Source organism: Thermobia domestica, chromosome 2 (assembly GCF_964235325.1).
Source record: "Thermobia domestica chromosome 2, izTheDome1.hap1.1, whole genome shotgun sequence".
In the NCBI taxonomy this organism is placed as follows: Eukaryota; Metazoa; Arthropoda; class Insecta; order Zygentoma; family Lepismatidae; genus Thermobia; species Thermobia domestica.
In genome coordinates this window covers 101368005-101391825 of record NC_137455.1, presented here as the reverse complement: position 1 = coordinate 101391825, position 23821 = coordinate 101368005, and the positions used below count along the sequence as shown (strand labels likewise).

Sequence of the window (23821 nt, the reverse complement as noted above, 5' to 3'; positions counted from 1 at the left end):
GTTATGCTTTCCATCGAAAAAGGCCTGACAATAAGAATACCAGAGTTCAACCAGCGTGTATTAAACAGATTTGCTCCAATCAAAGAGAGGGGAATGAACTTACTAATTAATTAAGGTGATTAATCGGATAAAATGTTCTACAATTTTTATTTTTTAAAAACAGAATTTTATTTAATTTAAGATGTCACATAGCATTTGCATCTAAAGTTATGCTGACTAGTCAATAAGTCAACTTTATATCTTCTGTCTCTTATCGTTCGTACTGCAACACCCGAAACCACAATCCACCGGCCGCCACTGATATATACAGCTCACAGATCACGAGAAGAACCCTAGCAGAAGTAGTGTGACGTAGGTATGGGCTCGCCCACTTTTTCACGGGGGTTTCAAATGACACCACGGAATAGCACACAGATAACTACCCGGACATCTACCACACCTCAAAAACCGAAAATGGTCGTTGACCAATGACCGTGTCGTTGACTTTTCCCCGCTACCTCTGTTTTAGGGTTCTTCTCGTCATCTGTGAGCTGGATATATATATATATATATATATATATATATATATATTATATATATATATATATATATATATATATATATATATATATATATATATATATATCATGAGATCCGTCCCCCCCCCCCCAATGTTGAAGACAGATTTGCGCCGATGATGATGATTATTATTATTATTAGCAGTAGTAGTAGTCGTAGTTGTAGTGGTAGTAGTAGTAGTAGTAGTAGTAGTAATAGTAGTAACAAAAACACAATTGAAGGGCAAAAGTAGGTATGTCCATGTGTGTGCTTTAACGGGTGCATTGCGCAATCTGTTGATGACTCTTGGTACTATTTGACTGTATATGCCATGCATGCAGTGGCGGCGTAAGGCAAACTGGGGCCCGGGGCCAGTGAAGTAGATTGGGGCCCCTTTTCGAACAATCGTGATTTATACACTTCAATTTTTGACATTCATTTACATAATTATTTTTTCTGTTTACTCCTCCCCCTTTCCCGTTGGTGTGTGTGTGTTTAGATCATTTTAATCTCAGATTTAAAACAAATGGGAGACATTCAGCATCCCTGTATATTTTTTTAATACTTAGAACCGCCTTCAGGCTGGTATCTAAAAATAAAACTGGACCAGGACTATCATTGCATATTCTTTTATATTTTATTCATTTTTAAACATAGGACACGATAGAAAAAGGATTAAGGATACAAGTGTAACGGAAACTACAACCCACGACAGAAATAACATAATCTTAAGAACAAACAAAACTTAACAATCAGGAATCCAGAATTTATCCTACACCTATACTATCCTAGTATCAACGCGTACTGTAATTAGATGGAATAGTGGAAGTAATGCTCCTAATACATTTAAAGACAAATTTACCTACAAAATGTTACAATGAGCTGATATTGAAAAAATTGCAAATAAAAATATAACCGATGCGATTTCTAAATGTAAGCTCTATGTTATCTAGAATTCTTTGATCGGTTCTTGCCTTTGGTGTATCTCCTGTGCAATTTCTCATATGCACAGGTTATTCATAGTTTCTTCCTGTCTGAGTTTGCGCTACATGGGTTTTATTTGATTAGATTTTTCTTCCTGCAATTAGCCCCATTCACTTTAACACTCGGTTTCTCTCCAGTGATAATGTACGATCTATTTAGTCCCACTACTTTTGCCGAAGTATCAATGAATAGTTAAGCACTAGAATATGTCTCTCCTGCTTGTCTATTTTACTATTATTTCCAGATTTTACACTTGTTTTATGATTATATTAGTTTGTATTTAATAATTCAGTCATGTTTATATTCTATCATTTAAGACTATTTCCATTACCTCTTACTAACATACTATTAGAATATATTATAACAAAAAATCCTGAATGTATTGAATAATTGGTGATATATTATACATTAAATGTGTAAGCACAGAATTCTATTACGGGTTATACCATCCTACTTTTCATTACCAGCTATCACGAGTCAATTGACAGATCTTAACGGCTTTTTATTACTCTTTTGGTACTTTTTTATTGTTATTGTCTTTACTTGAAACATGAAACTACTTTCGACAGTAGTTCCGCTACCATATTAGCCTCTGTTCCACCAACATTCAGAATGATACATTCCTTGCTTTGGTAGCAGTGAAAGTCTCAACTATATTATCAAAATCCAAAGTGGATGCTAGTTCATTTTCGATAGAAAGAATGTCCACATTCCTGAGTCTTTCTTGACTCATTGTGGAACGCAAGTATGATTTTATCAATTTCATTTTGCTGAAAGACCTTTCACATGATGCGACAGATACGTGCAGTGTTATCAAAATCTGAAGAGAGGTTGACAAACTTTAGTAAATTTCAAGCTCCATTCAAGATGCATCTTTCAGGATGCCTTGTGGTGAAAAGTCAAGCTGTTCTTTAGCTTTCTGAGCACACCTTAGTGAACAGGTTATATCCTTACAATCCTGAAATAATTCTAAGCCATCCAGGTCATTCGGGTAGAACAAAGCCAAATCATAGCAACATGGTTTTAGCCTTTCCTCGCTCTCATCATCTAGCTGTTGCACAAAGTTGGCCATAGAACACAGGAATACAAATCTGTCGTTCAGGTCATGCATCTGAGTAAAATGATCATACATTTGTTGTCTCATCTCATCTAGAATTTCATTGATAGAGAGCTTCACTTTGACCTGTGCAGTCAGGGGTTCATACTTTGCTTCTCCAACCATGCATCTCCTTCTCCTACTGTATGTACCACAGTTATGTTCCATGCCCTGCAACTTCCTTCAGTTGCAGATATGATTTTCTTACCCAGCTCAAGTCTCTAGGTATCAATGGTGTCAATCAGGCTCTCTAATTGAATAAGAGTTTGATTGAAACTCATCCTGAGATTGAAGGAATTTTTGGATCCGATCAATATATCAGAGATCTGCAGACCACAAATATAGTAAAGCGATGAAGTTAAATGACTGGATGCTTGCAAGAAGAAGAGCAGCATCTCCTCTAGTATCAAGTGTTTCAGTCGAACTGTCACGCAGATCTTCCAACAGATCAATTACTTCATCCAATTGACTAGAAAGTGCCTTCAAAGCTTCTGCTTTTGAATTCCATCTAGTGTCAGTTTTACGTTTCAGACCAATCTTTACGTGATTTTGTACCACATTCCATCGGTGAGTAGATCTAGAGAAGAATACCAAAAACGTTCCATTGCTCCAAACAAAGTGTTCGCCAGAACGTTAACGTGCGCAGCATGTAAGCCAAAAGGTTGAACGAATTATTGTTACAAGGAACGAAAATGACCAAAGGACATATTCCTATCAAAGTTTGAACTCCAGAATATTGCCCGGTCATGGTAGGCTGATTTTATCACAAGATTGGCCCCTGCAATCTTAATATCAAGCCTATCACGTTGTAGTTACTTCAGTATTTCAGCAGAAATACTCTCAGCAGTCTTTCCTTTGACAGAGATAAAATCAATAAATGCTTCACGAACTTGAACAGAATCACGTTGTATGTCAACAAATCGAACGATTTGTGACAACTATTCCACATGAGAACAATCAGGAGTTCGAATTAAACATAATGCTGAAGTATTTTGAATATTTGAACACTTGTTTTCTTATTGAACATTTTCTTCACTCTAAATTTGTAAGCTGAAGTGTAAATTCATACGCCAAAAAACAAGAGCAGAAATGGGGAAACCAGCTAAGCAAAAGGTTTTTGCTCGCTGAAAATTCGACTTGTAAAGGACAAATGAAAAGACAGAAGAAAAACAAGTGAATCTGCGACTATAGCGTCTGCACCAAAGAGCTTTCAGTTAGCAACAGATTACTAGTACCCTCATTACGTTCATCCCTTCTTACCCTTCTCTTGAACTGATATGTGAACAAATAAATAAACAGTGATGTTTTAGGAAGCAGGCTAGCAGATAGGGCCCCATTACTTGCATCATAAGACCTTAGAATGTAAACAATACAATATACTTTGAGTCTCTTTTATTATATTTTAATCTACACAGCTTTTAACTTTAAATTTCTCTGAGGTTATTGAACAAAGTGAAACTTTTATTTTATTTATTTTTCACCTACATTCAACTTTTTTCTTTGATTTTCTTGGGGGTCCCAAAAATGAAACGTTTACTTTATTTTTCACCTATATTCAGAGCCTTTTCCTTTAAATTTCTTTGGGAGCCTTTGAAGATAATGAAACTTTTATTTTATTTATTTTTTAATCTACATTCAGTTGTTTTTCTTTAAATTTCTTTCGGTCTCCAAGAGAGTGAGGCCCGAAGCGTATAGCTTGTATAGCTTATACGGAAATCCGACACTGATTACCTTTATTAGACAGATATTTCTGTTGTTTCATCCGTCATTTGGTGTAATATCGATTGACAATTAATTGCATTTCCTTTTAGGGAAGGCGTGGATTATAAACCTTAACAGCTCTTGTACGGCTCATGCTAACAAAGTTCCTTAGTAATTATTTTTTACCTACCGCCGGGGGCCCCCAGAAAGCGGGGCCCGGGGCGAGGGCACCGTTCGCCCCGCCCTTACGCCGCCACTGCATGCATGCGTAGAAGTAGAAATGTCCAAGGAAATGGGCAAAAGATTTGATAACCCTATTCATTTTGTACGTAGTTTTCAATATTAAAACGTCGTTTTCTTGAAAATAGTTTTGTGACATTCCTTCTTTTTCTGCCTTACCCTTCAATTGAAGACCAACAACGCATGGACGTGAACTTGACTGATACAAAACAAGCTGAAAAAGGAAATTAAATATCACGGATTAGTTAAAGCACATGGTTAAAATTTAAAAAGCACGTTTAACCTCGTGTTCTGTTTCTTAAATTCCTTTATAATTCGTTTATATTAGTTCAGTCTCCTGTTTGAATTTCATTTTAGGAAATCGATATTCCACATTTTCCTCAGCTTTCTTTCCTATCTTAATTTTTATGTTTCAGTTCGTTTTCTTATACATCGGTTCCACTTGTAAGAAGGGGAAAAAATTAACATTGAACCTTCACCTAAAAACGAAAAAACAAAAAGATTACTTTCTAAGATTCATGGCTTACGCATATAGAACATCTAACTCTATTTTACTCGTTTGATTAGAGTGTGAGCGTCAGCTGTTTCCGTGGTGTAGTGGTTATCACATCCGCCTAACACGCGGAAGGTCCCCGGTTCGATCCCGGGCGGAAACAGTTACTTTTTTTTTCTTTTTTCAATTGTAATTCTAAAAGCTTCATAAGTATGTTTTTAACTCTTAAAATCCTTTTACGCATAATTTACAAATGTGAGTAATTTAAAAAAGTAAATTGCAAGCTTATTGAACGTTAACATCTAGTTCATTACAGTAAAGATATTAAAAGTTTTTTTTTTTTTTTTATCTGGAAAAAATCTTTAGGTTAAAATATCTGATTCATGTTTTCCGATTGGGTTCGATATAGTCATTTATTTATTTTTATACTCTGCACGACCGATACTAACGTAAGACACTGTTAATGTGAATCTTAGTTTTTCTTTCTACTTTTGTGTCGTTAAAATTAAGCAATGCTATAATTATGACTTAAAGTGGCATATCTGTAAGCAGCAGGACACTCTGGCAGGGGAGGGGAAGGGAATATGTCATATATATATATATATATATATATATATATATATATATATATATATATATATATATATATATATATATTGGCCTCCCATTGCTTTCCGACATTGTCGGTGATGCCCATCCTCCCCCTATGTTTTCTGACACGATCCCTAAATTCTTTTGTCATGCCCCGCCCTCTAAAAAATACTAGGCCTACTACTACCCTAGCAGCACACTTGGTAAGACCTTCACGGCTTATGGTCGGCACTCGACAGTTGATAATTACAATAAAAACGTTATAAAATATGTTGATCTAATAATATAGTTCGAAATGTAACTATGTTGACCAAAGAACAATTTCTCGTCATTTATCCAAATGTTTTGATGTCGCACTTGTCACAATGCAATTGTATTTTTTTTTTTTTCGTAACAGTTACGTTGACAATTAAATTAGCTGGCAAATGCACGATAAAGCAGCTAATTATAACGTAGAACCAATGTTAGCAGTTGGCTAGCCTACCGGTTCCCACTGTTGGGCCAACTAACTGTCTATATTCCTAGGATCTTAAACACATTCAAACGTTCTGATTTCCAACGTGCCTCCTACAATTGATATAGCTTTATATATACTAAACCTACAGTTGTTCTTTTATAAATTGCATTTTTGAGTAAACTTTTAAATACTGACTGTTTTATGTGTTTCAGTTACGTTTGTCTAAACTTCCTCTAATAATCCAATGTCGTTCTTTACTTAATTATCCATCTGTTGCGTGCGGTTCCTGGTTCAATCCCAACTTTCGCCAAGTGAACTTTGGGATGGACAAACTTTGTGTATGTGAGTTTTCTCCCATTTCCTTCATTCCATCAGTATCATCTATCTCATCATAATAGTATCCCTTAGCCTAGATGCATAATTGGGACGTTAAACTACATAAAAAATAACTGTATTGTTCTCCGTGTGTTTAGCCCTATTTTTTATAGTGTGCATAAATTTGAAAATTCGTAGGGATCTATTAGAAGCAGGGGCGCCAATTATTTTGATCTTTGTGGGTGGGACATTATCTACCCTGAGTTTGCGAACTGTATACGTTTTGATTAATAATAAATGAAAACATCAAAATCAATAAGAGAGAGAGAGGAATAGGGATTTGGATTTGGGTTTAGCGTTCTACTTAGCAGCGAGGCTATATGAAGTGTGGATCTACCGGTGAATGAACTTCCGGTGGAATCGAACCCTGGTGTCCCACGGCAAAGGCGCGCACGCTATCCATGTAGCCACGAGGGAACTCAAAGAGAGGAATATTTCCATATCTTTGGCAGTAACATATTTTGGTATATAGGAACCCAAATGTAAAAACATCACTTGTGTTCAGGAAAAGTTCCAGAAAATTTTCCGAATTTATGGAGTGTAAACATGCGCAGCGGCGTAAATCTATATTTAATATTGGAGGGGGGCGTAAGACTGTTCCCATAAGCTTTTTTGTTTTTTTGTAAGTGGCATTCAAAATATTTATGAAATTGAAAAACAATGCTGTGGTGGATCAGGGGAGCAGAGTTGTCTTCAACATTGGGAGGCTAGCAAATTTGAGGCTTATTCTGGGGGACATCAATTTCATCTCACTTTCCCTTGTAGCAATCGGACACAAATTATCACATTTCTCCCCAAAAACACACATTTCAAATCGGATTATTCGGGGGCAGTCCCCTAGTTCTAAGATTGGAGGAGCATGTTCCCCTTATCCCCCAGGATTTGCGCCAGTGAACATGCGTAAAATATTCAATCTCTACTTCATTTTAAAGACAAAGATGTGCGGACCATGAGCCTAAGATACTGTAATTAGGATACGAACAGGGGCTTTTTTAAATGATTTTTGTTTTTCGAAACGTTGTAATATGATTTTTTTTTTTTTTTTTTTTTACTAATCGTATTTTAATAAAACTTGGTAAGTATATAACCTATGATATATGGTATTTTTCAAGATACAATGTGTGCACGTACCAGAATCTAGTTATTCTGTACACGCACCCAAATTTAGAAAAAATAATCTTTTGTGGAAAAATTTCCCGAATCTCTGCCAAATTTGTTGATCTTTACTCATGCGAATGCCGTCAATAGAAAGGCTACTTTATTCTAACGACAATGACATAGAACCATGAATCTAAGGTAAATAGGATGAGCGCAGCAGTTTCGTAAGTGAAAACCTGCTTATAATTTCCCTAAGAGCTCTCTGGATTTAAAAGGGTTTTGTCCCTAGCACACAGTATGAGCTGAAGGATTATGGATGGAAAGAGTGCAATTCCGTGTACGCAATACATCGTTGAAATAACGTAGATTTAATCTATGGAGACTGTTAACACAAAATAAGGTACTTGTTTCACAACGATGACAATGTGCATCATGTTATTCAGCATACAGTTGATATTATAAGCTTAGTGAGTTGTTAGTTGCTTGTTGGTTTCTCGGGGGGGGGGGGGGTACGGTGGCTCAAATGATAGAACAATTACCCCTGGTGTAGGTGAGGTTCCTAGTTCGATTCCTGACTTAGTAAGTTTATGGTGGACAATATCGTGTCCATGGGTTTTCTCAGGGCACTCCCGTTTCCTCCCACTTTTTCATTCCATCAATTCTTCCATCATCATTTACTTGCTTTAATAATCATCTTTCCTTAGCAAAAGCGGCGTAATCATGACACGTTAAACTGAAAGATTTCATTTCATTTTCTTACTTTCTGTGGAAATAAAAGTTCCTAACGTGCATTGCCCAAGTGTTATGTGGATCTAACTTTAACATGGGATACGAACAACCAGAGGTGCCCAAAGGCGGGTTTTAGAGCGCAGATTGCGCCCATCACATTATGTGGGAGGACATAATTTTTCATTGAAAAGGTACAGTGCAATGAAATGGAGAATGGTAAGTTTGGAGAAATAACGGTAAATTAAGAGAGAATAATAATAAAGCTTTTGAACAGATTGATAAATTTGGCAAATGTGCTCAAGCCCTTGGAGGGATTGACACCTATGTGAATAACACAGATTCTCAACGGGAATCGAACAGGTGTTCTGTATTAGATAAGATAGACGCAATCCTTATGTATAGTCTTGTTCAAAAACACCTGGTGATACACTTCTCTCTGGAAAGCTCTGTACTCTTCTATACAGTTGAAATTAAATCGAAGAAATGTGAATTTTCTTTGGACAGTTGGGATCTCTATTTAGAGAGAAAGTTTTAAATTTCCTACTTACGGTTGCCAGAATACAGACTTTTAAAGCAAGATAGGTGGACAATATTTTTTTGAACAGGACTGCTCTAGAGAAAGTATAACGAAATCTTTATGTTCATCGAAAATACTGACAATAGACTTACAAACAATAGAATGTTATTTTGTAAATGGACTTTAGCAGTGATATCGAAATTAAGGCTATATATGTAAAATTTGAGACGTGAAAATATGGGATCACTTGGGATCAAACCTCGAGTTTCTTACACTAAATATCAGAACCTTAACATACCTGTGCTTGTTATCCCACTAGAATTACAAGCAGAGGCCAATGAATGTATATATATTAACACTTTGGCAAGTTGAGCTTCTTGATCAACACTGGTATCTTATCTAAATAAACATTATATGATTTATTTTCCATTTTTTTTCAATATTATTTATGTTAACTAGTAAAAAGAGGTGTAATGGCACTGAGTATGTGTTGACTTTATCCATTACTTATAAAAGATTAATTATCAACTATCTCAACCCGCGCTGTCTACATAGCACATCATTCTAATATAAACATTCAATCTCTTTCATACAGGGTGGCCCAAGGTAAACAGAACCACACATGGAAGATGAGAAACCGAAAAGCATTGGTGTATTCAACGTAGCGATACACAATTATATTTCGTATTCCACGTAGCAAGCTATGAACGAAATACATTAACTTTGAGCGGATATAAAAGAATACGTGGAATACTTATTCACATTAAAGTAAAAACGCCTGCAGTATCCGTCAACCTGCTATACAGAGATCTTCTAGTGCTTTCCAGTTTCTCATCTCCCACGTCCCAGGCTGCTTCCTTCCTTCCACATTTCTTTTTTTCTCCCCAATTTCCCGAGCAGTATGATCGTTGAGGGATCGGATTAGCATGATCATAGCTGGCGAAAGCCCGAAAATCTAATTCCTAAACTTAATTTCATGTCCGGTTCGGTTTATTTTGGGCTTCCCTGTACTTGCTTATTATATTTGTACGTGTAATTTTATAGACACGAGTGAAGGACGGGAGGACTCACAAGAGTGAATTTCTATAGACAAACATATGAGCATAACATTTGAACATACAGATGTTGAGCTGAGTTTGTGACAAATTTGGAGAAGTGATAGATTATGCCATTTTATTTCTTTTCTTATAAAACCATATCCTTATTGTGGCTCTACAGGCCTTTGAAGTTGGTAGCGTGTAATAGTTTCGCCATTCACATTAAAGTAAAAACGCCTGCAGTATCCGTCAACCTGCTATACAGAGATCTTCTAGTGGTTGCCTAACATAAGGATATAAATCTTAGCAGCGCCCTAGCGTTAATGTTAATAGACTCCAAACGACCTCTAAAACGTTGGATAGAAAAATAATATTTTTATTTTTTAATTTCAATAAGAACTTTCAAATCTATACAAAAATTAGAATCAGCCACTGGAAACGGGCACATTTCTAGAGCTTGTGACTCACAAGATCTCATTGTCGAAAAGGATTAGCCACAACCATATATATGTGGCATTTTAACTCTTTCTTTCCTAGACTTGTATGTTATAATTTCAGTTTCCTAACCGTTTAGGGCATTTTTAAAAGATGTATATATCAAGTGTAGAAAAAAGGTAGTCATGCAAAATAAAAAGTAGAAAATAATTTTTAAACACTCTATTTTAAGATGAATATAACATTTATTGGCATGATTGGGTGAAATTCCAACAATATTACCGAGCTAGAGTCTGGCTTGGTTCGTTTGCGTTAATAAGTTACTTCGAATCGCAACAGGATCTAGGATTGAAGGTGTTAATATATGGTATAGATTTCCTATTAAAATTACATTCTTCTGTGTATTTCATTTTCTCTTAAAAGACCTAATCAGAGCAATTGTATATCAACATTAATTTAATCAAAATATAATGATATGGTCATTAGCACCAAATCTAGTTGTATGTAAAACTCTTAATTTAGAATTCGTTAGTCTAACAATGAGATATATTTTCTTCTTAGAATGAATGGCAAAATATTTATGAGGCACTTCAAGGCCTAGAACGTTACATTTTTATAACGTGACCTGGTACAGACTTCCATGCAAAACTAGGTGTATAACCGTATTTGTCCACATATGAGACGCACCCTGTTTCCTGTATTCGATTTTAAGAAAGATCATCATCATGTATCATTTTATAAAGATCTTTATCTTTCTTTTTTGGGGGGTGCAGCGGTGGCTCAGTGGTAGAGCGTTCACCCCTGGTACGTGGTGTCCCTGGTTCCCGCTCACGCCAAGTAAACTTTGTGGTGGAGAAACACCGTATGCGTGAATTTTCTTGGGGTTTTCCCATTTTCTCTTACTTTCTTCATTCTACCATTTCATTCATTTGTTGTAATCACTGTCTTTTTTAGCCTAGCCGGCATAACGTGGGACGTAAAACTGAAAGATTTCATTCCATTGTTCTTTCTTTTTTATAAACAAGGCAATATTTAGTAAGAAACATGCGGAGTTAACGATCTATATAGCAGAAGCATAAATAAGGGCCTCGCGGACCCCGCATTGCGGGGGCCCGAAGCTATTAGGGGCCCCCCAATTCGTGAAGTGGGACGTAGTGAAGGGCCCCACTCCACGCTATCTGCGGGAGGCCTTTAGTTACGCCATTGTTTAATACAGAAATGAATATAACGATGTTTGCTCTCTAGTTCGTCCTAGATCATTGCGCTGATTTTGATGAGTTTTTGGTATACGAGTTGACCCTAACCTAACTTAGATTCTTCAACACACTTTTGGCAAAGAGAAAAGAAGGGGTGATGGAGGCTAACATGCAAACAGATATCAGTTTCCAATCCTAGTTTTCGGGATCGCTGAGATGAATAGTAACATACCCGATACCATTTAAGTCCAAATTTATCCTTCTATGCACATCCTACGAGGGAAAGAGATTCAAATACTTTCGATAAACTTATTTTGTTCGTGCGAGAAATGTGCATTTCAGCTAGTATTTAACCAAATGTAGAATTTGCTTGCTCGTCAGGGAATGTCTATAGCGCATGATGTCCATCCAGAGAAAAAACTAATAAGTCACTGAACTGTATCATGGCTAGAATGCTGTTGCTTGGAAGACATCAGAGTACTTACCGAAACAGAAATAATCGAAAAGACGTATTCCAGTTTTGCTTATTCTCAAAGAAAAAAAAAAGTGTGTCTTATATCAGCAAATATGCCTTATGCCTTAAGCAACCCATAAACTTATTGCCGCAGAAACAAAATAATATTATTAAATCTTAATTATGTATCAAACGAATCCCATTGGAATTGATATCCTATCTCCTGACGATTTTGTTTTACTTATCTTCTCATCTTAGTTTCTTACCTAAGAATTTCCATCTACAACTTTACATGTTTCTATATAAAATATGTATCCATTCATCATCTTATGGGTATCGATCTGTACAATATCTCGCGGGTGAATCGATTCGATTTTGTTATTCCCAAAACTCTATTTTTGTAATACTAATTCAGATCAACACAAATACGACTAGAATAATAAAAACATATTCATAAAGAGTTACCTATGAGATCAATTAGTACTAGTGCTGTTAACATTATTCGAATGCTCATTATTAATTTTCGAATAAAGATTTTTTTAAATATTCGATTGACGAATATTCGAGAGACTCGGGTTCGGATCCCACGTTAAGCTGTAGGTCCACGTCTCATGTAGCCTCGCTGCTGAAAGACACGCTAAACTAAAATAAAATCAAACGAATATTCGAAGACTTCCATATTCGAATTTTAACAGTACTAATTTATACCTTTCTGGACTAATTTTCCTTCGAAAATATGTGGCACCAATATATTGTTCTTCAACGCCTAACAATTTCCGAGTGGGAGCATATGTAGTCTGAATTCCATATTAATCTATAGGTTCCTGTCTCATATACCTTTGGTGCTGAGAGTGACGTTAAAATTCCAAATCAACAAACCAGCCACTTGTATAATATCCGGTGATACTCATATGTATAGTATATTGCGGAGTTCCGCGTTACGTAATTTCTCAATTCCCTCTTTATTTCTCTTTGGCACAATTCCTTTTTCTTAAGATTTGTATTTTTGAACAGTCTTACCTCGTATTCACTCCGTCATTTTAACGATCACTTTCCCATCCATACAGTACAATGAGCAAATATTATGCTCTTACAAATTTTATAATTTTAACTTCCTCGATATTAGTAGCGACAATAAGAGTCGTATTACTATTCATTATTATAATATTATAATTAGAGCCGTTATTCACACGAAATGATAGGTATTATGGAAAATATTGTTTTACTGGATAGTTACTTCCAGCAAATTGATATGATTCCATGCACCACGGTTCGCAAGTAACCAATTCGTCTTAACTGTGCTCGTGGGCTTTCTCGGGATTCTCCCGTTTCCTCCCACTTTATTCATTCCAACATTTCATTCATTTTTCATCATCATCGTCTCCTTTAGCCTAACCGGCATAAACGTGGGACGTAAAATTCAAAGATTTCATTTCATTTCATTTCCTATTCGTCTTAACAAAAAGGTTTCCCGTTATATCTACTGTATATAGGACAACTATAGAAAGAAACCTTAAGTTTTTCTTAGCTATACATAATTTTTGTGATCTGTTACGCATGTAATTGACTTACTAAGATGTATTATTTAGTGCTGATTCATATTACGTCAAACTTCGGGTTGTGTTATGTGTTTAAAGTACGTCAAAGGATTGTCTTCAATCTCCTCACATGCCTCTGGAATTACCATGATGTGCTTCAAGAGTGCGGATTTCCTTGAGTGGTTATTTTGAAGAGTGACATGTTGGAACTTCACTTTGTAGTTTCCAAGTGTGATCATACGCTAAGATTTACCGATCTTATTCTGTGAAGCAGTGTTCCGGAACCGTTTTCTACTCGCGGTACAGGTTGAATTATTTGACTCAACGCGGCACACCAAAACGTATAAATCCATACTGTAATTAATCTATTATTATTATTATTAAACAGAAATAAAAAAATCGAAACCTGCATTTATTAATAATTTATTAAATGAATTAAAGCGCATTATAGCAAATAAAGGTAATAAGCTTCATATATGAAATTATTCTACTGTAGAAAATACTTTTCTATTACTATTAAAGTAAATAATTTTACTCATACCTTAAATGTGATACTACTGTCTACTTAACTGTACTCAGGCGGCTGATCCGTGCAGGAATCGTTGACAATGCAGATCTCCCTCTCTCTCTTTTTTTTTTTTTTTTATCTACTTGAAAATGGCAATAACGCATTAACTGCCATGTTGAAGGTAGCTGAGTATTCACTCTTATTGTCAAAACCAAAATGTATCTAAAGGAACTTCAAGAAGTTTCAGTTTCACTGTTCTGTTGACTTTTAAATCTGAGAGTTCTTGTATATCAATTGGAAGATGTTCTGAATTCACAACGAATGGGTCACGAACCCAGTCGAAACCTTGAACACTTTCTTTGAAATACTTTTTTTTCTTCTTTTAATTTCTGCTGCAGGATTTGTAAATGTTCTTTAATTAAGTCCATCACCACTTTATTACCGTCAGCAAAGGGCCAGACTTTGGGAACATCTCGAGCAACCTATTTTCAATTCTCTGTACCCACAAATTTAGCTTATGCATAAATCCTTCAATCTTTATATATAGAGGGAGTCAAAATGATGTTCCTGATTTCAATGATTTTTTTTAATAACACGTATGTAAACTGAGATTTCACACACTGATTGATAAACTCAATAAGTTTTTTTTTTCTAATATATTATGTTCAATATACAATCCACGAGTTACACGACATACATCTGGTCTATAATCAAGTTTCTGCAAAACTCCTCCTAGCAAGTCAGGGTATATATCGACCACAGCTTCAGCCACATGCTCACGCAATTCAACCACAGTTGTAGCAAATGGCGGCAAAAATGCCCTAAATTTTACACAGAACTGTCGTTGAACTTGTACAGTGGATTTAGTCTCATGAAAATCAAGCACACAGAATGCCCTCTGACCGGTAGAAGCCATATTGCTCACTTGGACTAAACTGTCTCTTAATGGATGTCTACGTAACTACACCTCTGCAATAGAAAAAGAAAAAAAAAAGTTTTTGAGATTATATTCCTGGAAAAAAATGTTGGTAAGGAAAGCTCCTAACTGTTAGAATAATAAATTAACGAAGTTGGGAACATCGTTTTGACTTACCTGTTGTATATACAGGGTGTTTCAAAACAAAACCGACAACGTTTGGGAGGTGATTCCTGACACCAAGATAAGAGACCAACCTGGGTGCACAAATGCTTCTTTTTGGAGTTATAGGGTGCCAAAAACATATAAACAAATACTTTAAAGATTCATAGCTCCCAAATTATAAGACCTACCGTAGTCGGATCAAGACTTCACTTAGGAACTATGATAGTATGTGCGCTATCCAAATATCTAAGTTTCAGAATCCTGCGGTATTTCCGCAACAATTTTTATGGAGGTAGTTGGGGGGTACTTCAAATTATATGCCCGTAGTCAAACTCCCTCTATAAAAATTGTTGTGGGAGTACCTTAGGATTTTGAAACATGTATTTTTGGAAAACACACATATTAGTTCCTCAGTGAAGTCCTTTCCTGACTACGGTAGGTCCCATAGTTTTGGAGCTATGAACCTTTAAAGTTATTATTATTATTATTATTATTATTATTATTATTATTATTATTATTATTATTATTATTATTATTATTATTATTATTATTATTATCATGTTTTCGGCAGCTTACAACTCCGAAAGGAAGAATTTGTGCATCCAGGTTGGTCTATACTTTTCATCTTATCTTGGTGTCAGGAATCACCTCCTAAACGTTGTCGGTTTTGTTTTGAAATACGTGTATAGGGCAGGTCAAAATGATGGACCCGATCTCAGAAATTTGTTTCAAATTTCTTGTACCGGTATTTATTGATATTGAGGGGGAGCACTTTTTGATGGCCAAAGACGGAGGGAAAATGTTAAATAGGGCCATCATGCTTTTCTTTTAATATACACTAACTCAGACATTATATACAATTAAAATAAAGTTAATTAAGCCAGTGGCATTTTGCTTATACAGCCAATTTAAATGCCTCTCGCTGTCCTGAAATGATGAGCAGCCCTAAATATGTTTAGCAAACTTTTCAGATGTCCATCAAGCAAATTGAACTTTAACTAGTAACGGTAATTGAGGGAAGTCACCAATGTTGATTTTTACCGATATCACTTCCCTCGATAGCTGCCATTGACTTCAACATCGCAATCACTTTGGCAATGACATGTTTCAATATTGTCGTTTCTGAATAAAGATCGTTTAAAAACCGCTTCCACGTTTCTGTCTCTCAGGTACTCAGTGGCGTATTTAGGATTTTGTTTTGGGGGGGCTATGCACATTTTCTTGAGTGGGTATACATACTGGGTCTATGTAGGTGTATAGTTATTATGTATACTATATATACACATTTATTTATTTCGGGGGGGGGGGGCTTGAGCCCGATACCTACTCTCCTAAATACGTCACTGCAGGTACTATTGATTCTTCATAGAAACTATCCCATAAATCATTTTGTAGATTACAATATAGAGAGCTATTCATTACAATCTGTTTATGTATGCAAGGACCTCACGATCATCTGTTGCAGTTTTTCTATATTTCAGCTTAGTGATGATGAACCTTTGAAACAAATCCACAAAATATTGCTGCAACAATATAATTTTCTGTAATCGATTAAAAATTGTTCCCATCTTATGACCTTGCGCAAGAGAATTAACTGAGCCTAGGCTGAAACACATGTGGTTATTTCCTCATTTTTTCCCCATTGTTTATCCATAACTTTACCCTAGAGGTCAGCGCCGGTCCTTCCTCTTTTCCTTACCTCATTGGCATGAAGACAAGCATATGTAATGGCCAATAACTGATTGATAAGCCACAGAAGACAGGCATGAAATATCGTCGAACTATATTGGGAAAGAGCAATATTGCAAAAGAGAAAACAGCAACTAAGACACGATTTCTTAATTTGTGGTAAGAAAGTCTCTACGCTTCGTTGGCGGTACCTTTGATCTTCAACAGTTCTGTCATGTTTGGAGAAGTTTAGAAGTGGGCATTGTTGTAAGAAAATAAAACTATAGATGGACACCTGTGTTGCAAATTTAAAACAAAATAAATCCTATAATTTACATTCTTATCATATTATTTCTGTATTCCGTTACTCGAAGCAGGTTTGCAAGTTTAGTGTATATATATATATATATATATATATATATATATATATATATATATATATATATATATATATATATATATATATATATATATATATATATATACTATGTGCTCAAAAGTATCCGGACACCCTCAAAACATACGTTTTTCATAATAGGTGCATTGTGCTGCCACATACTGCCAGGTACTCATTATCAGCGACCTCAGTAGTCATTAGACAACGTGAGAAAGCAGAATGGGGCGCTCGGCGAAACTCACGGACTTCGAACATGGTCAGGTGATTGTATGTCACTTGTGTCAGAAGTCTGTACGCGAGATTTCCACACTCCTAAATATCCCTAGGCCACTGTGTCTGATGTGATAGTGAAGTGGAAACGTGAAGGGACACATACAGCACAAAAGCGTACAGGTGATCTCGTCGACATTTGAAGAGGGTCGTAAAGTGTAATAGGCAGACATCTATCCAGACCATCACACAGGAATTCCAAACTGCATCAGGATCCACTCCAAGTACTATGACAGTTAGCTGTGAGGTGAGAAAACTTGGATTTCATGGTCGAGCGGCTGCTCATAAGCCACACATCACGCAGGTAAATGCCAAACGACGCCTTGCTTGGTGTGAGGAGCGTAAACATTGGACGATTGAACAGTGGAAAAACGTTGTGTGGCGTGACAAATCACGGCACACAATGTGGCAATCCGATGGCAGGGTGTGGGTATGGCGAGTGCCCGGTGAACGTCATCTGTCAGCGTGTGTAGTGCCAACAATAAAATTCGGAGGTCGTGGTGTTATAGTTGGTCGTGATTTTCTTGGAAGGGGTTTGCACCCGTTGTTGTTTTGCGTGGCACTCTCACAGCGCAGGTCTACATTGATGTTTTAAGCACCTTCTTGCTTCCCACTGTTGAAGAGCAATTCGGGGATGGCGATTGCATCTTTCAACACGATCGAACACCTGTTCATGCTGTACGGCCTGTGGCGGAGTGGTTACACGACCATATCATCCCTGTAATTGACTGGCCTGCACATAGTCCTGACTTAAATCCTACAGAACACCTTTGCGATGTTTTGGAATTCCGACATCGTGCCAGGCCTCACCGACCTACATCGATACCTCTCCTCAGTTCAGCACTCCGTGAAGAATGTTGTGCCATTCCCCAAGAAACCTTCCAGCACTTGATTGAAAGTATTCCTGCGAGAGTGGAAGCTGTCATCAAGGCTAAGGGTGGGCCAACACCATATTGAATTCCAGCAGTACCGATGAAGGGCGCCTCGAACTTGTAAGTCATTTTCAGCCAGGTGTCCGGATACTTTTGATCACATAGTATATATATATATATATATATATATATATATATATATATATATATATATATATATATATATATATATATGCATGTATGTATGTATGTATACAGTAGGAAGTCGAAAATCCGAACTAATTTGGACCATAGGTACTTCGGATTTTCAAATTGTTCGGATTTTCGAAAATAACCAAGAAAATTCCATTTAGGCTTACATGCACTGTACAGTACGCTCTTCTATCAAAACAGTGGTTATTCAGTACATACAGTAACTACAATACCGTACGTAAAGCTACTTACATTTAATGTTTCTGAAGAACTTACTCGTACACTAAATTGCACTGTTCTTGTAACTCACTCTTAAAACAACTTATAGAGGCCCAAGGGAAAATAAGAATATGTATGACAAACAATTACATATGAATGCGCTTTTGTATAAATACTGACTTCATTCACAAAAGGTCGCCTGACAACCCTATTGTTTGTTTATCGCTATCGCTAAGACAAAATGTAAAAAGCTTATAGGGACCGCGTTCGGATTTTTGACGTTCGCATTATCGACGATATACATATATGTTCAACTTCTTATTGACAAAAAGCTTTAAATACATTCTTTTTTTTTTCATGACCAGGGTCAGTGATGATTTCATATTTACCCCGGGAGGGACTTTCAATATGGGAGGGGGTCAAAAGTGTCAAATTGAGGCTCTGGTCAAAAGTATCAATTTCATACTGACAACGTTCAGTGTAAGCAAACGGAAATTATATTCCCAACCAGGGCCGGGTTTAGGGAGGGTGCAAAGGTGCATGTGCACCTGCCCCCCTTCGTTGGAAATATGCACTACCTAAAGTGAGAAGCTAGCAATGAGTTTTGCAAAATCAATAGTTTAAGTCAATTTTCTGAAGGTTGAAGGAAAAGAATTCATCGAGAGCGGACACTTAGCTGTTCCAAAGGAATTCCTCATTCACATCACAGATGCCTAAAGGCATTAAAAAAAACTTCAAATTGAATTCAAATGTACTAGCAGTTATTGGTGCACCCCCCTCCCCCCTTTAGAGAATCCTAGATCCGGCCCAGTTCCCAACTAATTTGTTTACAAAACTTAAAACAATTTATGTTTACAAAAATTTCGAAACTTCTCATCATGTAGCAAAACTTTATAAAATATAATCCTATAAAAGTGCGGAAAACAATGTATTGCCATCTCGTCACACGAGTTTAAGTGGAACAGGAAATCTAGTCTGTCTTCGGAGGAATATATTTCGAGAACGAATAAAAGTATTATTATTATTATTATTATTATTATTATTATTATTATTATTATTATTATTATTATTATTATTATTATTATTATTATTATTTAACCTAAGTGCCATCTTCATTAACTCTCTCTTTCAGTCAGCATGAACATGTAAAAAAGGACTGCCCAATTAATATTTGGGACAATATTTCTGGCCATAGTATATTTTACCGTCAATAACATGGATGCCCCCAGCAGTAGCAAAAGAAGGCAATGCATTGGTCCATCCTGTAGTGCATAACATAGCTCATTTGCTAACAATTAAAACATTTTTAAAAAATACTGACAGACTACTTTTTAAAAAGTTTTATGAAATAGGGATAAGATTAATAAAAGACTGTAGATATCCAATAATCAAAAAGTTGAATTTGTAATGAATATGCTTCGTAAAACCTACTATCAACATAAAAGTACGTTAGATAGGTCTCTTTTTCTCAGGTTCCTTCTCTTTCTTTCTTTTTTTTTTTTCAAAGGAAACGTCGAATTTACTCTAAAAATAATGGTAGCCCTTAGTCACATGTACAGATGTTCGGTACGTGATGATCAAGTTTTAACAACACTATTTTTTTATTTCTTTTCACTTTCTGAAGTCGGATGAGTGTTAATTATTAAGCAATAGTCTCCGTGTGTAGACATTCTTAAAAATTATCTCCAGGCACATTTAGTTTTGTCTTTTTTTGAGAATATTATAGATTGTTGTTCTCCAGAGCACTGTCAATAACCTTCCGATGGGTTATTATTAAAGTATATGATGGTCAACTAAAAAATTATTTGAGGCAACTGTCCAATTACGAAATCCATGGTTTTGTTGGTATGGTTATATGATTCTCTTTAGTGCTTCTACTAGTACCTACTTGACGGTTTGTAACTTAAAATGATGTTGGTTTTGCTCAAGGCAAAGAAGAGGAAACTGTAGCTTTGTAATTAATTTATTCTAAGTTCAGGCCATTCTTAAGTATGTCAACCTGCATGTTTCTCCTTCATTTTAATGCCCTACATATAGTCTTGAGTTGTAAAACAATGGAAACTGTTTATTGGAAAGTGAATCTATAATTGAATCATATGTGAGCTCCTAACGAGTCGAATCGCCAGCTTTATGTGCACGTAGTCCCGAGTTTGGAACTGGATATTATTATTATTATTATTATTATTATTATTATTATTATTATTATTATTATTATTATTATTATTATTATTATTATTATTATTATTATTATTATTATTATTATTATTATTATTATTATTATTCGGATTCCGTAAAATGAATCCTTCAAAATTCACTTTCATTTTCAATCGTTTACCATCATTTTACCAGCAAGGCGAGCTATATAAGGCGTGGACTTATAGCTTAACGTGGAATCCGAAAAAACATGAGCCCCCACTGGAAATCGAACCTGCGTGGGAGACCCGGATTCACTTCCTTGTGGGAGCTCATGTGGTTCGGATTCTACGTTAAGCTGTAGATCCACATCTCATATAGCCTCGCTGCTGAAAGGGACGCTAAACTAAAAATCAAATCAAATCATACTGCTCCGTACCCAGGACCGGATTAAGGTGAGTAAAATAGGCCTGGGGCGGTATTTTTTTCCTCTCTCCCTTCTTACATAATAAATTACCTCACTGTACTGGCATTTTTCCATGTGGATATTTCTGCATTACAGATTATAATACGTTACCACTTCCATTTTCGAGTGATCCTGCATATGAGCAATTAGACTTTGTGTAGCTGCGCTGTGTTCTGTTGCTGAATCATTGGTCTTTGTAACCTACAATAAAACCTAAAAGCTTGATCAAAAGAAAATTTTCTTCATTTATTAGAAAAAAATGACTGTAGCATTCTCAAATTCGGTAAAGTACGTATATATTTGATATTATATTTTCTTTTGCCAGGGGGAGAGAGAGTGGTTCCGGAAATATAGCCTAGGGTGAATGAGTGCTTCAATAAGGCCTTGTTGGTAGCAGTGGGCATCACACATCATAAAATTTTCCTAACACAGTATTCTGGAGTTAAAACTTAAACTAAATAGGGCTTGCATTGTTATGCACTTTTTAAGATTTTTGAACATTGAGAAACAAACCTGTGACATGTTATTTCTCTTCATGATATATTTTTGAAGTATTTAAAAACAGATATTCACCTTTCTGGTTGAATGCGTGATAAGTGTATCGATTCGCAGTGCCTTTACTTCTCGCTTTCTACATCTTGCTCAACCTCTTAATTCAAAGTACTTATTCAGTCTTAATTCAAAGGACTGAGGTGACTCAGTGGTAGAGCGCCCAGCTCTGGTACTTGAGGACCCTGGTTTGATCCTAGCTCGTGCGTAGTGGGCTTTCTAGAAAACTAACACTGTGTGCGTGGGTTTTCTCGAGATTTTCTCGTTTCCTCACATTTTCTTCATTTCACCACTTCCTTTATTATCGTCATCACCGTCTCTCTTAGCGTCGTCCTGCATAATCGTCGAAGGTTAAACTGAAAGAAAAGTACTCTCCAATTGACTCAACGAAGCTAGATGAAGATAAAAATTATATGTAGGCCTACTATCACCTAGAATCAAATTTAGGCCCAAAATTATAAGCGTGCAAATCATTTTTCGACTAAAGGGAAAACAAAATATCCTTCCCATACAGGCTACAGAAGCTATGACTGACTTCACGATTACGAGACAGTTGATTCTAATGTGGTCAGCATATCAACTCTCACCCCCTTACCCTTATTGCTGACCTTTTCAAACGGAAGAAGGCACTTGTTAATTCCAGAGCCTGTCCGTGCCGCACAAGGGTAGATCAATACTTAAAATTCTGTCCTGATAATAATAATAATAATAATAAAACAGACGCAATAAAGACATGTATGCTAATCATGGGGAACAACAGTGACGACGCCAGAAGTACCAGAGGCAAGAGAACCGTTCCTACTGGCGACTATGCCCACCACCCACGACTTTCCCCCATACAAGGTGTATTGTAATGTAGGTAAGTACGTAATATAAAACTATCCTCTTCGCTATAAAAAAAAGTAGCTGCCACCCAAGAAGTCTCTCCGACTCTCTACTTGCTCAACCCCAATTCTCTAGAAATTAAAGCTGGTGTCGCCACTGGAGCACAATACAACGATAACGTTGTATGTTGTATAAATAACCTGTACCATCTTATAAGAAAAGGATCAGAGGCGAATTATTTGAACAGTTTCATATAAAGAAAAGAAAGACACACAGAGATATCTGTAGATTATTTTGTAATCGTCAACTAAAAAAAAAGGTAGTTGCTATGGAAACATAATAAATGTAAGTGTAAGTGTGCAGACATCTTGTTAAATATGTAAAAAGTATATTATTTACGCTTCTCATGATTGAGTATTAAAATCAGTTAAGAAAGTGGTAAAACGTGTGAATTATTTGAAGATTAATTGGTTAAGAACCAGGATACAATCTAGATACTACGTAAAAATAAACATAGTAACAATAACGATATTTTGCATCGAAAAGAAATAAATGTACATATATTAAATACTTAAAATTGCTTATAAGAATAAAGTATACAAAAAGAAGTAAATAATGATTTCGTTTCAAAAATACCTGATTTTACAGAACTTTATTGATATACAGATGTTGTCAGGAAGCAAGTACATTCTAGATAATATTGTATTTTCTTCTCTTAGTGTGAATCAACTAAGCACACGTAACTTAGCATGAACTTCACTTACTCCGCCTATTTGCTCATGCTCAGTCACTCTTTATTTTCTCAAAAGAGCAAAGCTCTGTTTTCATTTATTTACTTATTTATTATACATATATTTCACAAGAAAGTGAGAAATGGGTTAAGATGAACTACGCTGGACTGGTCCCGTACATTTAATACTTTTACCTTACATTGGGATAGTCAGTCGAAAAATTATTTTCGTCCAAAGTTTTCTCATTTCGGCTTCTGAGATAGCAAAACTGACACATTAAAAAAAAAAAAAAAAACAGTTCTCTCGTGGCTAAGTGGTTATCGTACACGCCTTCGGCGCGCGAAACTTGAGTTAGATTCATATGGTTCAGATCCCACGTTAAACTGTAGGTCCAAGTCTCATATACCCTAGCTGCTGAAAAGAACGCTATAC

General features: G+C 35.9%; 1 non-coding gene across 1 annotated transcript; it reads left to right on the top strand.

The window, feature by feature from the left end:
- The first annotated feature begins 5141 nt into the window (after positions 1–5141).
- TRNAV-AAC (transfer RNA valine (anticodon AAC)) lies at positions 5142–5214 on the top strand. Its single transcript has one exon. It is a non-coding gene; the product is annotated as a tRNA-Val (tRNA).
- The last annotated feature ends 18607 nt before the right edge of the window (positions 5215–23821 follow it).